This window comes from Diceros bicornis, chromosome 39 (assembly GCF_020826845.1).
Source record: "Diceros bicornis minor isolate mBicDic1 chromosome 39, mDicBic1.mat.cur, whole genome shotgun sequence".
In the NCBI taxonomy this organism is placed as follows: Eukaryota; Metazoa; Chordata; class Mammalia; order Perissodactyla; family Rhinocerotidae; genus Diceros; species Diceros bicornis.
The window spans coordinates 26,275,907-26,291,063 of NC_080778.1; positions in this window are offsets into that span (position 1 = coordinate 26,275,907).

Genomic DNA, 15,157 nt, shown 5'->3' on the forward strand with positions numbered 1-15,157 from the left:
ATAAAGTTCTCAAAAGTGCTTCATACAGTGAAAAACTAACACTGTCATTATTTTCAGACTGTGATGTTTCTGACTTTGTCTTCCTTTCCTCCTAGTGTCTCAGAGGCTTTCCACATCTATAATTGAATCTGCTGTTTTCTCTTTGTTAACATTCTAAGTTTATGCTAAAACCCAAATGCAGCCATGCTCTGGAGCCCACACATCAGCACCTTATTCTTCCCAGTTTACCTGTAGGGTACACACAGTTCTCGGCAGAGGAGCGCGCAGCTTGGCCTGCTAAACTTTAAACAATGGAATGACAGAGAAATTAGAAAAGTGTTAAGAAGAGCTCGTAAGAATGAGACCAATGTCATTTTATTGCAAAGTTCTTTGAAGCTGCTACAATCATTCTGCTGTAAATCTGTAAACACAATAGAGAGCGAATGTTTCAAAATAAAATAATCCGGAGGAATAGGCCAAGAGAGCCAGATAACTTAAATAGAAGACTTTAAAAATCCTGATAAGTAAGTGTCATTGAATTCCACTCTGTATGTGTTTCCAATTATTTGGAAATGTATATTATGTATAAATATATAAATGTAATGTATATTACTCCAATTATGCATATAATGAAAGTATTTTCCTTACTAGGAATTTGCAGAAATTATGCGAACCCTAATACAAGCTTGCTACGTCTTGAAGTGCCTTGTGGAATTTTCCACCAAGCATGTCTTGAGTGGTCTTTTTAAGAACATCTACCACTGTCTACCATTTTTTCAATCATTCCAGAAATATGCATGAAACACCTACCATGTGCAAAGCAGTGTTCTAAGCAATGAGTAGTACGCAAAACAGCCACTACCCACCCCCTAAATCTCTGCTCTCATTGAATCTACAATGAATATTATGTTAGATAATAGTAAGCTCTAGAGAGAAGAATAAAAGCAGGGAAGGGAGCAAACTGTGTGCGGGAGGGAGGTTTTCTGTGTATTTATTTGCTTGTTTGTTTGGTAATTGAATCAGGGTGGCCAGGGAAAGCCCATTTGAGGAAAGATGGCAAGGAGGAAGCGAGGAGCAGGCCCTGCAGACACCAAGGGGAAGAGCGTTCCAGGCAGAGAGAGCAGCAGGTGTAAGGGTTCTGAGCGGTGAGTGTGAGCGCCTGTGACATTTGAGGATCAGCAAGGAGACCAGTGTCCCCGGAGGGGAGTAAGGAAGTGGGAAGGTTGTTGGGGCTGTAGATGTGGTGGTATCCTGTAGGGCCTTATAGAACATTGTAAGGCCATTGGCTTCTCCACTGAGAGAAAGGATGAGCGAGAATGGAGGGCAAATGTAGTTTCAGAGTTCAAGGAGCTCTAGAACCTCCAAAGCAGGAAGAAGGACCAAAAAGCTGTTATATCCTCATGGGGCAGCAAGGCCAGGATATCTGCTCTCATCACGTATGTTCAGCATCATACTGGATGCCCTACCCCGAGTAATAACACCGGGAAAAGAGACAAAAGACATATAATTTAGAAAAGAAGAAGTAAGGCGTTCTTTATTCTCAGATAACAGGATCATTTATGTAAAAATCCTAGAGAATCTACAAAAAAATCCTGCTAGAACTAATAAGTGAGTTTAGCAAGGTTACAGGATACAAGGTCAATGTAAAGAAAAATCAATCATATTTTTTTATAATGTCAGTGAATGATTAGAAATTGAAATTTTTAAAAATGACATTTACAATAGCAACACAAATATGAAATATTTAGGGATGCACTTATACAAAAGTTTGCAAGACCTCTACCTTGAAAATTACAGACACTGAGGGGCCGGCCCAGTGGTGTAGTGGTTAAGTGCCCATGTTCTGCTTTGGCGGCCTGAGGGTTCGCAGGTTTGGATCCTGGGTGTGCACCGACGCACCACTTGTCAAGCCGTGCTGTGGCGGCGTCCCATATAAACTAGAGGAAGATGGGCACAGATGTTAGCCCAGGGCCGATCTTCCTTTGCAAAAAGAGGAGGATTGGCAACAGATGTTAGCTCAGGGCTGATCTTCCTCACACACAGACTCAAAAAAGTAGAAAATTATAGACATTGATAATGAAGATAAAAGAAAATCTAAATAAATGGAGAGATATACCCTGCTCATGAATTGGAAGACTCACAATTGTTAAAATGGCAATTTTCCCTGTTTAATCTATAGATTCAATACAATCCAGCAGGCTTTATTATTATTATTATTATTTTGTAGAAATTAAGTGGGGAAATGATAATCTTTTCAGTAACTGATATTGGAAAAATTGCACATCGATATGTTAAAAAATGACCTTTGACCTTTACCCCATACCATATACAAAAAGTTTTTTGAAATGAATCATAGATCCAAGCATAAAAGCAACAACTACAAAACTTCTAGAAGGAAACTTCTAAAAGCTTAGTGACCTTGAATTTTGCAAAAATTTCTTAAATAAGGCACAAAAAATATGAACCCTAAAAGAATAAATTGATAAACTGGACAAAATTTAAGAATTTTGTCCTACATTAAACAATATGAAGAAAATGAAAAGGAAAGCCACAGACTGAGAAATTATTTGCAAAGCATATATCCAATAAAGAACATGTATCCAGATTTTATAAAGAACTCTTGCTACTCAATATTAAAACAACTTGATAAAATAGGCAAAAATTTGACACTTCACCAAGCACAAGAGAAGATGGTCCAGGTCATTAGCTATTAGAGAAGTGCATATTAAAACTACAGTGAGATTCCACTATATATACAACTGGATGGCTAAATGAAAGGCACTGACAATGACAAGTGTCGTGGAGGATGTGCAGCAAATCAAATTCTCCTACATTACTGGTGGGATGCAACGTCATACAGTCAACTTGGAAAACAGTTTGTCAGTTCTTTATACAGTTCTTTATAGGATCCAGCAATTCCAATCTTAGGTTACTCAAGAGAAATGAAAGTATACCACACAGAGATTTCTGCTCAAATGTTCATAGCAGCAATATTCATAAAAACCAAGAACTGGAAAGAACCCAAATGTCCATCACCTTTTAAATGGACAAACGGTGGAATATTCTTACCATAGATTACTACTCAATAATAAAAGAATACTAATTACAGATTCACACCACATGGATGAATCTTAACTTATTTTGCTAAGTGAAAGAAGTCAGACACAAAAGACCACATATTTTGTGACTATTTACATGAAAGTCTACAAAAGGCAGAATCATAATAGGAAACACATCGGTGGTGGCCTGGGGCTGGAATAGGAGAAGGAATTGACCATAGAGGGGAAGGAGGAACTTTTTGGGGTGAGAGAAATGTTCTATATCTTAACTGTGATGCTGGTTTCAGGATAGTATATGTATGACAAAATTTATAGAACTGTACAATTCAAATGAATGAATATCATTGGATATAAATTACACCTAAATAAAGCTAATTTAAAAAATTTAAACAGAAAGGAAATCCTACAAATGTATAAAACAAGATGGCAAAAGTTGGACTAAAAGATACTACTTATGGCAATAAATGATCCTGTCCTCCCCCTCCGCTAAGAATAGTAAAAACAGAATCTTAGATTGGGTTAAGAAATTTAAGTGATTAATTTTTTCTTTACTCATTAAACATTATTTGCAACAAGGTTTATTGAAAACTAATTGCTGACCAAGAAGGCAAGCCAGGACTTTGAGTTTGGGGCTCTCTTGACCAAAGAGGGGACATGACAAAGAAAATGGGGGGGAAGAGGTGGCATGGGGAACATATTCGCCTGGTGGCAGATTCTACCAGTGGTAAAGGCTTGCGACCTTGTGGAATGCCATGAAGAGGAGGAGACCCCGTTTGGAGGTTTGTGTTTAGCTGGGGCCTGAGCTTGGCTTTAGAGATGTCACTAGCAGAGCCCACCCCTACAGATGGCCCCAGGGGGCTAGATGAGGCAATGCAGCCAGGGTGCACGGCAAGCGTTAGCCTGTCTCCAATTTTTTGGTGTGCAGAAGCCTCTGGGTTCTCACTCGGTGACCGGAGAGAAGAGAGCAACCCTGGAAAAGATTTTATCCTTCCTGCCTCTTCTGCCTCATGGGGGTGGCCAGATTTGATTTCAAAAAATAGAAGAATGGATGTTTCATGCTCTTGGAAATTGTGGAGCAATTCCTAACTGTTGCACATTTACAAATGCCTACTACATTCCTGGGACGGCTGGAGAAAGAATAAAAATGAATGATAAATAGCCCCCAGTCTCAAGTGGCCCATAGCTAGTGGGGAATACAGACACGCACACAGATCATGTACATCGAAGGGACAGAGATTAGTGCAGGGCATCATGGGAATACAGAATAGAGGGGTTCCCTGTTGTGGAAAAAGCAGAGGGACCCCCTCCAAATTTTGGTTCAGGTGTTAGGATTCACGACACCACACACATCCCAGGAGGGTATGAAAAAGTTATTACTTCTGTAATTGAGGTGTCTGGGGAGAACAGGGTGAGATCCCCAAACAGATAGGAAACCACTCCGGGTGTTTATTGCGGATGGAGGGTTGGGGCCGCAGTGAGAATTCTTGCAGGTGGGCAGGGGCTCCTGTGGTTTGAATCTCCCGCTGGATCCAAGGGAGAAGCACCTGCCCTTCTTATCCGCTTGCCTGGATGTGGCGCCCGGAAAAGAGGGGAGAGACTGAAAGCTGTGGGGGGGTCCCCCATCCAAGATGGAGCCCAACTCTTCATTATGGTCCCTAAGCCAGTTAAAGAGCAGAGTCCTCTAAGGGTTAGCGAGCTTTCCTGGAGAAGGCAATGCCCCAGATCATGTGCGTATTCAGAAAGGAATATTTATTTATTCATTTATTATTTATCATTTGTGTTTGCTTATAAATATATTATAATTGCCAAAAATTGAAAAAATACAGAAAAGTACAAAACAGAAATGAAAATTTCCTCATAACCTCGCCATCCTAAGACAATCATGGTTAACATTTTTGTGCAGTGTTTTCCTGTGGGGATTAGTTTAATAATTAGAAAAAAATAAATTATCAAAAAAAAGCATGAATTTTTTCTGGTGTACTTTTTAGTACATTTACCTTTTTTCTCAATAAAATCTTGGTATAATTGTTATTTTCAAACTTTTTCTATTGGAAAGTTAACGTTGCTGTTCAATTTTCCTTCCTGTCTTTGGTGATGCTTTCAGCCTATTCTGCTTTTGTAAGGAATGCAGAACTGACCCTATTGTATTTTTTTAAAGTTTGAAAATCTGTGTTTCTTTGTTAGAAAGTGTTATTTTTACCACATCTATTTTCATTTTGCTGTCAAGAAACTGCTGGAATTCCAGCTCGACCTTTCTCGTTCAAGGCCTCTAATAGAACTAAGAATCGCCAAAGGACCAAATCGTTCCACACCGCTCCACAAAGAACACAATGCACGCGTGGAAATCTACACTCTCTTACCACTGTCATCTCTCAGGGGCTTCAAGAACTTGTCAAATTCAAAGGGACAACCACAACCTTTCATGTTTAAAAGATTTCAGGGAGGTTTGGTGGTGATGCTTCTAAAGACTGATGGAGTGGGTTCTGTTTATCCCTACGACTCTCACCTTTTGAAATTCCTTACTGATCTCCCTCAAATTATTTTTCATTGCCACCACTCAGGGGCAAATAGGCAAAAGAATTCTCTGTCATGTCTTGCCTGTGTCAGGTGTATTCTTCCTGTCATGTCTATTTCCCTGTGTTCTGTTTAGTCCACATATTTCAACTATAAAATGAAAGAAGTTAGCTCTGTGGTAGGAAAGATGGTCATGGCCTTGGATTTTGCAAAGAAAGACCTCAAATGTGCAAGGACCTTGCAAGACCTTGGCTTTCCAGATGGCCCCCCATAAATCCTCTATGGCTTGTCAAAAGGCTGACTTTGGATCATGGAAACATGTGAACATGTTTCCACTTTAGTCACATCAGAGACGTTTGTGTGAAGTGCGGATACAGTATAAATGTATGTGGATTGATAGCTTTTTCTTTTTTAAAGGGGGAAATGCATTTGGGAGTCTTTGTGGAATCATTAAGCAGAGTGTTTTCTGATGTTTATGCAGAACACAAAGCCTAAAACATTTACTATTGTCCTCTTACAGAAAAAGTTTATTGATCTCTGCCCTAGTTGTCCACGTTCACACAGAGAGAACTGTTTATTTATGCCAAAATTTGTAATTAATGTGGAATTATAAGTAACATGGATTAATTAAAAAGCAAATTATTGTTAGTTACTGACTCATAAAATAATGAGATTTTACCCATTGTACAATGTCTAGGAATGGGGAATATCATTCTGGACAGGACACTGGAATCATATGGTACAAAAAACAAAGCAAGTGACTTTGGAAGAGGCATGTGGTCTGTTGTTTAACTTGTTCTTAAGGCCTCACTAATTCCTGCACCTGAACTGCACTGTGAGAAAAATCAGCATTAAAATCTATATACCAGTGGGATAATATACAAATAAGTTTCAACTTCATCAACAGATATTAAGTGAACTTGGCTCAGTGCTATGTATACAAAGCCCTAAAAGTCTAGTTTGTCTCTCAAGAAGCTTGACGATGATGATGATAATAATAATAATAATAATCACCAACATTTATAGAGCTCTCACTATGTGCCAAACACCAATCTAAGCACTTTATCTGATTTATCTAGTTTAATTCTCCCAGCAGCCACATGAAATAGATACTGTAAGCATTATCTCACTTTACAGAGGAAATCCCATGGCTTGGAGAGGCTCAATAACTTGCCCAAGACCATGAACTATAGAGATTCAGGGTCAGGACACTAAACTAGACAGTGTAACTAAAAGCTCAGATACTTAACCATTCTGTACACCACCTCCCCAAAGATTCCAGTCCTGTGTGGCAGGTGCTCTGAGGTGGGATCCATAATAAGACTCTATGGAGAGGGTGGGGTTACTGGGGAGGCCTTCCCAGAGCCCTGAGTCTGGAAGGACACACAAGATTTGGTGGTGGTAGCCAGAGGATACATTTCAACTGTTCCGAGTAATTCTCAGCTGAAGATACTAAAGATCATTGGCTGGCAGGCTGTTCTCTACCCAGCCCCTGAACAAATCCTGTTCAAGTTGGAGGGTAAATTAGGAGCATGGCAGCTTCCATCTCTCCACCTTTCTGTCCTAAGCCGATGTTAGAGATGTTTCCTCTCCTCCCCCCAGTTCTCATGTGTGTTCTTTCTGAATGAGAGGACTGCAAACCCCGCTCCTTGTTTTGTCTCCCCGTTGTACATTCTAACTACTGGATGCTACTCCGTGCTGTGCCCCCCATGTTTTTACCTCTCTACCCTCTCAATGATGAACAACAGGTTGCCTCCAAGAACCTATCATCACAAATAACATTGCAATGAACATCCTTATAGATCTTTCTGAGAATTTTGGGGAGATATATACACTGGAGTGGAATTGCTGAATCTTGAGCCAGTCTGTACCCTGTGCTCAGCAACGCATGAAGCCTCCTATAGTGTCGTGTGCTCCTTAACGACAGGAATATGTTCTGAGAAATCTGTCATTAGGCAATTTCATCCTTGTGTGAACATCGCAGGGTATACTTACACCAACCTAGATGGTATAGCCTACTACATACCTAGGCTCTATGGTACTAATCTTATGGGACCACCATCATATATGCAGTTCATCCTTGAGTGAAACATTGTTATGTGGCGCATGACTGTATATACCGGTATATATACCTAATACCAACGTATAGTATAGGAATTCTACTTGGCATTTTCCAGCGTATTCTTCACATCGTCATCAGCGTATCCAGTCTAAAACCACAGGTCAGGTAGCTCATCGCTACCTACAGGCTGCAGGCCCAGCTGCTCAGCATGGAGCTGGCGAGGCACTCACAACTCCTCATTCTCATAACCGACCAAGCAGTTAGTTCTGGTGTTCCTGTCACTGTTTAGGTCTCTGTGCTTCCCACTGTGCAGCAGGGCCTCCAGTGCAGCGAGTGAGTGGGTTTTATGTCTGGGGGGTCTTTCACAATGCCTGGCATAGGGGCACTCAGGACAAGGTTGTTGACTCAAATCAGTGGAGAACAGAAGACAAAGAACCAATTGGGGAGGAAAGATGATTCTATTTGGGGCAGATGAAATTAAGTGATCAGTTTAATTGGTAGTGAGACATTCATGTCCATTTGTGCTTCAAGAAATCTAGAACTTTGGATTTAAAGCAAAAGAGAGAGTTTAGGGAGCCAGCTGCAGCTGTAGCATTTGAGCCATGATGACAGAATCAGTGAATTGCATAGGGAAGATATTGAGAGGACCATGGAGAACAGGTTCACGTAGCAATCAGCAAAGGGTGGTCATCTGCCAAATTGGGGCCAGAAGAGGAGGTTCAGTAAGAAAGGTTTAGCAGCAGGAAGGAAACCAGTGTGGTGTTACCAAGGCCACAGGAGGTGTGGATAACCAGAGGGACCAGTGTCCCATTCTGCAAGGCAGTAGGGTCAGAGTGAGACTTAGCAGGGGCTTCTGGGTCTGAAAATTTCTATTTCATTGGTGTCTTTGATAAAGCCCATTAATTTGTATTGATATTAAGAAGTGCACAACATTTTTTCTACTTATCTACAGAGAATACTTTGAACTTGTTACCACACAAAATTGGGGTTTACTTTCCCAATGCACATAAACAAGCCAATTAATTATGGCATCAGCCTTTGGGAAAAGAGATCATCTTTATTCCGTGAGATCAATCTGCAGGGAGAACAGGGGGCATGTGCCCTCAGATCTGTCTCCCAGATTCAGGATTTGGGGCAAAATTTAAGAGGTTAGGGAGAACAGGATGGGACACAGAATCACTGGTGGGACAGGGTTTGATTGGTGGGCTTTAAGCATTTATGGTAAGATTTTAAACATTTATGACAGGGTTCTAAACATTTATGATGAGGTTCTAAACCTTTATGATAGGGTTCTAAACATTTTTGATGAGGTGGGAAAGGAATTTTAACACTGGATCTTCCTGAATGAGGGACCCCTCGCTTCTGATAAGAGTCTGACTTTCATTTTCTGGTCGTGTCCTGGTCCTTGGGTTCTGTAGCAAGGAGGATCTTTGGTTCCATGGTCACTTCAGGTCAAAATTTCTTCTTTGCACATGCTCCGTCTATGAGACTTGGTAGATTCTCTGAAAGGCAATTCTTCATCACTCTGTTGATAGGAGATGGGGTCAGTTGAACTGGTCCTGGAGGGCCCACAGTTACAAACTTACTTTTGTCTTCACTTGATTGTAGGACACTTGAAGTATCTACATGAAAGGGAAATTCAGAATGTGATGCTATTATAGGAAAAAATAGAATTTTACTTAAAAAAGTCATGTTAAAATATTTTGCTTGTGGATTACTCTATACTATGTAAGAGTCTTTTTTTTTTTTAACCATTAGCTAATTCCCTTGGCTCATAATATCCCGTAAGAGTTCCTTTGAAAGTGTAGGAGCTCTCTGTACTTTAAAGAAAGGCACAGCCCTATATCTTTCTACGGCACACTAACATTGACAGCATTTGCTTCAAAGAAATCTGCCCTCACCTAGGAATTCCATAAGGAACCAGAAGATAAATGGACATAAGTTCTTGTAAGGTTACATAATTTATTGTTGTAGTATTATTCATCATCTAGTATTTTTCTCATAGAATTTCCATTTTAATGGACACCCTAAGTTTTTTGTCAAAAAATTTAAACACTTTCTCCATTACTCTTGTAGCACTTCTTGGAGAATATAGTTTTCTCAAAGACCTTAAATTTAAACCTCTTTGGAAAAAGTCTACTTTATAGCTTTTATATTTTATGTATCTTTCACAGTGATTTTTGTAAGTTATTCTCACCTTCCTTCTACCAATCCAAAGCATAATCTTTCAGAATTTTCTGGAAAGATAAAAATTTCCTTAAGTCATTTTCCATCATTTCTAGGTGTAGAATTTAACCAATGCAATAAAATTTAAAGAAGAAACTCTTCCTTTCATGTAGTTTTTGTGTTCAATTCTTTTATTTCCTTTGTACCTGAAATTTCTGTCTCTCCGTGCTCACAGTGACTTGTAAACTGTCTTTTCCCGTCTACACCGAGGATCTTAAGCCCTGGAAAAAGAGCTTTGAATCCTGCGATGTCCTTTCCTGTAGCTTGTTCATGATGGTAGTTATTTTAAAGTGATCTCAATTAGAATCTGAGTTGGGTTATCTGGAATTCTATCAAGAATAGTCATGCTGGGGGCCGGCCCAGTGGCTTAGCAGTTAAGTGCGAGCGCTCCACTACTGGCAGCCTGGCTCTGGATCCCGGGCAAGCACCGACACACCACTTGTCTGGCCACGCTGAGGCGGCGTCCCACATACAGCAACTAGAAGGATGTGCAACTATGACATACAACTATCCACTGGGGCTTTGGGGAGAAAAAGGAGGAGGATTGGCAATAGATGTTAGCTCAGAGCCAGTCTTCCTCAGCAAAAAGAGGAGGATTAGCACGGATGTTAGCTCAGGGCTGATCTTCCTTAAAAAAAAAAAAAAAAGAAGAAGAAGAATAGTCATGCGTTCTTCATCTCTCTAATGTCAAGACTAGTACTTCTTCCACTAGCACAGTAATTGATGCTCATAATCATAACTCCAAGGTACCACATTGTCTTCTGAATCAAGATGGTATTTTATTTATATGAATCCTTTAAAAATTTATAATCCTATACAACAAAGTTTTTTATTAGTCTGATTATTGATTAACTAGATCAATTCTTTCTTTGCTTTATGCTGGATAACAGAAAGACTGTCAAACTTCTAAGTTTGCTTGATTGTTTCAGTTTCTCATTTCTTATATATAAACCCTGCCTTGTATTTTACTCTGTGTTTTTCCTAAATCAAGGTTTGGTTAAAATGAACTCTCCACCCGCCCCACACCTGCACCTGAGCATCTTGATGAGACTGAAGGAGAGCACATAGTCTGCTGACTGGTTTCATTAAATTTATGACCAGAAGACTCGAATATGACCCAGGATTGCTGGCGTCCCTGCTGTATTTCCCATCAAGGCACTCTCCTGCTCTCTGGGATGACTCTGTCTACACCGTCTCACATCTCCCTCGCCCACCTCCTCTGTCTCAGCCGAGGACCTTGCCTTCCATCATCAATCAGAACAGAACTTCCACCCCCCCCCTTGCCAAATCTACTAATCTGCCCACATCTGTCCCCACAGACTTCGCTTTCCCACCTGTGACAAATGAAATGAACCAGCTGGGCTCCCACCCAAGGCTACACCCTCCACCCCTGCCCTGATTCCAACCCCTGCCAACCACCCGAGGGCTCTCTGTTGCTGCATCACATGTTCCCCCTCTTCCTGGGTCGCTCCCTTCTGAAGACCCACATGCTGTAACTTCTCACTAGAAAGACCCTTCCTTTACCACAGCTCCTTCTCCAGCCTTTGCCCCATTTTTATCATCTCCTAGTCACACTCCTTGGAGCAATTGCTCATATTGTCACCTCTGTTTTCTCCTCTCATCTCTCTTGAGCCCACTTTGACTGAGACTGCCAGAAACGGACCTCCCTGTTGCTCAATCCAAAGTCGGTGTCAGTCCTCACATCTCTGCACCCTGGGCAGCAGTGGACACAGTGGCTTATTCCCTTCTCGAAATGGCTTTATTCACAGTTCCCAGATCCCTACCTCACTGGCTGCTCCTTGTCCTTCTCTCCTGTGGCTCCTCAGAGAACCTTCCAGATTCTCTACATGGGGTGCTGTGAGTTTTCGTCTTTGGCCTTCTACAGTCTAATCTCATTGTGTCCCATGGCTTTACACACCCACTGCGTGCTGAAATGGCCCAGGTTCATGCTTCTGCCCTACGTTCTCCTTCAGCTGCAGACTCACCTGGACAACTCCACTTAGATGTCTGTCAGGCGTCTGAAACTGGCTGTGTCCTGATGAAGACTCTTCCTTCCTCTCCGTCCCCACTCCCCAAGTCACTCCTCTTCCTTTTCTCTATCTTAGAACGTGGCTACTCATTCACTCAGTTGCTCATGCCAACAGTTGAGGGGTCAGCCTCGGTTCCTCTCTTCTCACAGTCCACGTCCAGCAAGTACTACTAGTATATCCTAAATTCTGAATGCTTCTCGCCGTGTTGGCCACTCTACTGGCCAAATACAAGGCCTTGCTGTGCCCACTGAAGCAGCTGCCCACGTGGTCTCACTACTTCTACTCTTGGCCCTTGTGGTCTCTGCTCCGTGGGTAGAGTAGTCATATTAAATTATGAATCGGCTCACGTTCCCCATGGCTGCCATCACATTTGGAGCAAGTTACAACACGCTTGGCGATTTGGCCCTGCCCCTCTGCCTAATTCCAATTGCTACCACTCTCCCACTCTCACTTTGCTCCAGCACACGGGCCTTCTTGCTTATCCCCAAGCACACCATGCTTGGTGCTGCCTCAGGATCTTTGCATCTGCTGTTCCCTCTTCCCAGAACACTCCTTCTCCAGATATTTCATGACATTTTTCATTCCTTTCTACACTTTACTTTTCTTCATATTTCTTATCATCATCTGAAGTGATATAGTTACTTATTTAAGCTCCAGGAGGACAGAAACTTTGTCTCTCTTGGGCAATGCTGTATCTCCAAGCTTAGAACAGTGCTTGAACCATGAGAGACACTCCATAAATATTAAATGACAAAAGAATTAATCAACAACATGAAGCGTTTTCCAACTTTTCAATTCCAGTTCTACGCTACTGGGGCCCTGAACGTGTTGTTTGGTATAGCGCTCCCTTCACAGCTCCAGGTCTAGCCCTCTGCATCTCTGCCCTCTGGACAGTACTTCTGGTCTGTCATTGTCACTCACTCCCTGAGAGATGTAAGTGTTCTGGTTTGGTTACAATAGGCCATTTGTGCCCATCAACAGGACTGCAGGTTATCCTACAGAGCAATATGGAGTTTGCATGGCCTATATATTTGTTTAACTTGTTATTATGGAAATTTGACAACATGTAGTATACTAAAGAAAATAATAAAATGAACCCAATTGAATATCACCCAGCTTCAACAATTAACTTATGGCTACTCTTGTTTCATGTATTACCACCTCTAACCTCTCCAGATTGTTTTGAAGCAAATCCAGGCATTATTTCATTTCATCTGTAAAAATTTCATCTCTATAGAATCTCTACATTAAAAAAAAAAAGAAAATGCACATAACTATAATACCGTTATCACACCTAAAAATTATCAATACTTTCCTAATATCTACAAATTTTTAGTCAGTATTCACATTTTCTTCATTTTCTTTTAATAATATTTAACAAGGTTTATTTGAATAAGTTTCCATAAAAAGTCCATATTTTAAAATTGTTTGACTGCATTTTATTTCTCTTGTAGAAGTCTCTCTCTCTCTCTCTCAAATCCTCTCACCACCCCACCCCCACTCCGCCATTTTTGTACTAGAAAACTGGTCATTGTTTTCTGCAGAGTCTCCCTCAGTCTGGATTCTGCTGATCGCATCTCCCGCGTGTTCATCTGTTGTATTTCCAACAAATTAGTAGTTACAGGATGTAGATGGAGAGCTGTGATCAGAATGAGGCTCTATATAACTTTCAGCAAGACTGCTTCATAGGTGGTGTCTACTTCCAATAGGCAGTAATAATAATGTCTGAATGTCTCTCTTTCAGTGAGGTTGTCAACCATTGATATTACTTAGATCAGCAGTTATCAAACTTCTTGTCTTACGAGTACATGACACTCTTAAAAATTATTGAGGATCTTGCAAAGCTTTTGTTAATGTGGATTTTATCTACTGATATTTATTATATTAGAAATTAAAACTGAGAAGACTTTAAAATATTTATTTGTTTAAAATAATAATAATAAACCATTACACATTAGCATAAATAACCTATTTTTATGGAAAATAACTATATTTTCCAAAATAAAAATTTCATAAGAAGAGAAGCATTGTTTTACATTTTTACAAATCTAATGTCTAGTTTAATAGAATAGAAGACAGCTGGATTCTTCTTTCTGCTTCTGTATTCAATCTGTTGCAATCTGTTCCTTTAGTTGAAGTTCATAAAGAAACCCAACATCATGAAGATGTGTTGCTGGAAGCAGAATGGTTATTTTAATACCCTTTTCAGATAATTGTAGATATTCTTCTTGAATACTATACCAAAACTTGACAAATGGTAGTTTTCTAAAGGTTAGTTGCAGGGTGAAATCTGAAACCATGTCAATGAACTTTTCCTATTGTTACATTGAATTCCATTGGTTTATCTTGCTCTTTTAATTGATTTCTTAGCCATGCATGATTTTGTGACAATATTTGGAAAATATTGAGTCACCAATTTATATAGATCTTCCAAATGTGGACATATTTCATTATTCAACATCAAAAAACACATTCATTAATAGCTGTTATTGTTATTTTTTTAAAACCTGTAAGTGTTGGGAAGCTGTCAAGTTCATAGCAGCAAATTCAGGTTTTCCAAAATTCAAATTGTTATTGGAAAACTTGAATCTTACCACTGGCAACAGATACTGTCTGTTGTTTACTTGAAGTGCCAGGTTCACTTCATTCATTTTCAAGAAAATACCTGCCACATACTCAAATCTGAATAACCATAATTTTTCTGTCAATCATTCCTTAACATGAAAATTGTGTTCCATGAGAAAAGCAGCTAGTTCAGCTGGCAACTCAATCACACAAGTGGTTTTCAAGGAGATGACCATTAGAGGTCAGTATTCAGCATAAGTGCTTTTATGTGGATTTCCCATTTTATTATATGGGATTTTTTTTTTCAGTACTCAAAGGTCAATATTTAATACAATTAATCATTTTTACTGCTTCATTAGGAAATTCTTGGGTGAAACTGGCTTTAAAATATTAAAATAATGAAGTGGTTCTCTAATACTCTCTAAAGGTTAGCAACAAGGGCTTTATTAAAATATCATAGAAAGTTATGAGCTTGAACATTTTTGATCAGTTTCAGCTCATTACACCTATGGTCCTTATTGTTAATGCTCCTTATCCATCTCTGTCTGGTGGAGCTTGTTCAGATGGCTCCTGAGTCCTTTTGGCACGACTAGCTGTCTTTGATGGACAGCTTGCCTTCTGGTGTGACACAACGTTCTTGACTAATTTCGTTCATTTCCTTTCCCAAATCTGGAATCGAGCATTTGTTTAAGGAACACTAGTTCCCTTTGGAAGAAAATGGT